A 3,761-nucleotide genomic window follows, 5' to 3' on the forward strand; every position below is an offset into this window, starting at 1 on the left:
TGGTGTCAGCCAGCAGGAGGCTGAGTTCCTCCTGCTTGTTGCCCATACTACGAGCGTTTGTGTAGAGGCAATTGAGGCCTCCTGTGGGTGTGTGTACTAACCCCCTAGTCCCAGTGTTACCCTGGCCCCTATCTCTTACCTGTTTATTCGCTTTGCTCGTTGGGCTGGGCTGGGCTGTAGTTGTGAGTGCTGTTTGGTCTGGCAGTCTGATGTTTCCTCTGCCCTCATCTTCCCCTTCCCCCGACGAGCCTAGATGTTTGGGCATCATTGATTGGTTTCTCTGTGATCGTCCTACTGTTCACATTCTGTCCTGCTAGCATAATCCTTTGTTTCACAAACCCATCACATGCACACATCCTAATTTGGGCTTTCCCAGTCTTTTCCTAATTTGGTCTGTTCCCCAAAACCAGAAATACCAAGGCCTTTGCAGCTGGGTACTGTGACATGGCCAATGCTGCAGCGTCCCTTATCTCATGTTATGGAACAGTGTGGTACTTGTTTTCAGTTTCCCAGCCTGTGTGTCTGCTTGCTTGTGTCAGACAGTTAACCCTTGCCATGGCCCTGGACTACTATTCTAATACATATCTACTTTACCTACATGCAAATTCGCAAAAGCACATCTCTAAATACAATTTTCTAGTCATCTCTTATGTGCTATATTTATACCCTTCCAAAATAATCAGTGAGAGTCAACAGACTAGTCCTGCATTTTCCTATGGAGCTCTCAACCCCAACATCCTACCTCAGTGTTGCAGTGGTATGGATGATACACAATGTGTTTGTATCACCACAAAGCAAACAACATTTTCCATTTTTCATTATGGACAGACAAATTGGTTGAAAATTTTACAAGGCAATATTTCTGCTCAGAAACTAAGGAAATGTGACTGATCAGAGTGAAACTACAATAAATTAGATTACTAACTGTCTGAATAGTCATTCTCAAAGAGTAGTCATCAATGGCTCAATGTCATGGTGGAAGGACCTGTCAAGTGGGATTCCCCAATGGTCTGTCTTGGATCTAGTACTGTTCAATAGCTCCATTAATGAGTGGGAAAATGGAAACAAGTGTACATATAAATTTGTGGGTGACACTGAGCTGCAAGAGGTAGCACACAGCATAGAGAAAAGGTTTACGATTCAAAATTACTTTGATAATTGTGGAAAATGGTCTGAAGTAAATAGGATGAAACTCAATAATAGGTGCAAAACACTACACATAGGAAGGATCATCAAATGCACAAGTACAAAATGGAAAACAACAACTGGCTAGGTTGCAATATAGCAGAAAAGGAGCTAAGAATTATAGGTGTCCACAAGCTATATCAGTCAGTGTAATATTGTAGCAAAGACAGAGAAAGAGAGGAAAATAAAAGCACAGCATGCATGCTAATAGCCCTCACAAAGATATCAACCTTAATGTGGTAGAAAGGGTTTCAATGACCTCAATGGCATTTTGAATTTTGTACTCCTGAAAGGGTCACCAGTGATGACAAGAGCAAGGTTTCCAGATTAATAGTGATCCAAAAATAGAAAAACAAGTCCACAACAGCAGAGCAGGTAGATGAAGAAATAATATTTCATAATGGCTGCAAAAGTGGATGAAGGGTGCAATGGAAAAGAAACCTCCAAGTCATGTAGGTTTTTTCTTGCCATTGGATTAAGGTTTCCTTCCTGCAAAATATCATGTGGTTGCTCACACTCAGTGCCATCCCCATATTAAAAGAAGACAAACACAGGCATCTTCATTCAATACCAAGTCTAACAGCAATGGGAAACTGGTGACAGGGCAGGCACTAGTGGACATACACAGAGGTGTTCGTGGTCTGATGGTTATTTTGTACTTGAAACTGACACAGGTGTGCAATTTGACAGCTACAATCATGACTGAGCAGGCCTGTTTAGGATTCACTCTGCTTACCCCACATGGAGAGTGGGCTAGTAAAGATGCCCTAAAAACAGTCTGTCACACTTCACCTAACCAGTGGAATTACTCTATCGGCTGTCCAAATCAAGTGTTGAAGTTTGCAACCTGAAATGTCTTTATCCTGATGGACAACCCAAACAGTAACCAACCTAGAGCAAAGGACAATATACTCATGACCTGAGAACCTGAACAATTTGATATTAATGTTGCTACACTTGATGGGCATGTCCACACATGCAGGCACGTGCACTTGCAGCACCTCAAATAGGAGCAGCACAAATTTGAGCTGGGGATTTTTGCCTCAGTGCACGTGCCCAGGCATGCACTCTGGGGGGGGCAAGGTGTGCCACTTGGGACACAATAAACCTGCCCAGCTACTCCTGGAGCTAGAGCCTGGGGCCAGCCCCTGTGCTGGCCCCAGCAGTGTAAAAAGCTTCCTTGGGAGGCACATCAGAGCTACTTGCTCTCAGGAGCTTCTAGGGAAGGAGTTTCTGGGAGGAAGTTGGCCATGCCCCTTCCAGCCTCAGGCTGCTGCTGCTGCTAGCTTGCTCTCAGAAGTTTCTAGGGGAAATTGACCATTAGAGCTGTGCATTTCATTTTGACTTCTGTTTTACCATTTCGACAGGACAGCGTTTTGTTTCAAGTTTCATTTCATTTCAAAGCACTGTTCCATTTTGTTCATCAAAACTGTTTTGACGCTGCTTTGATGTTTTGCCCATAGGCTATAATGGGGAAGCACAAAACTGCCTTAACTTGGTCATTTTTTGGCAGATTTGGATTAAAACAGCAGGAACAGTAGCCCCTTCTGAGGGCATGAAGCCTGCCATGTTTCAAGGAGATAATTCAGGGGTTTCTGGGAAACTGCACCTCAAGCTGCTGACAAGCAAAACTCGTGACATGGGTGACACTGTGTATGTGTTAAGGTACAGCCTCACTGGTGCTGGGGCCTCTACACAACATGGTAGCATGCTCCAGTGAAGTCTCCTCCTCCCCTACTGCCTCAGCCTCGTCACCACTTTAAATGACAATAGGTAATAACTTAGTAAGCAGCACAATAGCACAAGCAGCATCTCAGGCAGCCAAACAATCACAGTTAATATCAGAGCAGTCCTTCCCACATCTTTGCCCTCCCTCTCCTTACTTTGTTTCCCTGTAGGCAAGCCCAGCTTCAGCTTTGAAACTCAAAATATTTTGAAACTTTCAGAACATTTTGACTGCCCTCATTTTGTTTTGAGGCTGTTTCAAAGCCCTTCATTTCATTTCAATTTTGTTGTTTTGAGTTTGAAACAAGTTGAAACAGCATCAAAATGAAACAGCGGGTGAAATTTGCACAGATCTATTGACCATATTTCAAGATTCCTTTTCAGGGGACCCTTGTGAAGGTGTTTTATATGCTGGGGGACCTACGATGCTTTTGGTGCCACACTCCAGGCCATCTGCACTACAAGTGCCCCATGGGCCGGACAGGGAAGGCATCTGTGGGTCCCACTGGCAAGAGAGGTGACCCTGCCACCGGCACCCCTCCCTACTCAGGCCCCCTGGCACCACGGCCACAACACCCAGCCCTCCCATGAACTCAGGGGACCCTGCCCCCCAACAAAGTTTGGCAGAGTCCCAGGGAGGGAGGCAGCAGGCAAGGAGAGAGAGGAATTAGGTCCCCCTGGCCCCTAGCAATGCCCCTGCTGCAGTTGCCCCATCCCCAACCCCCACCTTCTCCTACCGGAGCTTGTCCATCCAAGGACCACCCCATGGCTGAGTGGGTGCAGGTCACCTCAGGGCACAAAGCCAAACAGAAGGCCCAGGTGCAGCTGGAGCCACCAAGGTGGATGACCCC

Source organism: Crocodylus porosus, unplaced genomic scaffold, assembly GCF_001723895.1.
Source record: "Crocodylus porosus isolate Cpor-Errol unplaced genomic scaffold, CroPor_comp1, whole genome shotgun sequence".
In the NCBI taxonomy this organism is placed as follows: domain Eukaryota; kingdom Metazoa; phylum Chordata; order Crocodylia; family Crocodylidae; genus Crocodylus; species Crocodylus porosus.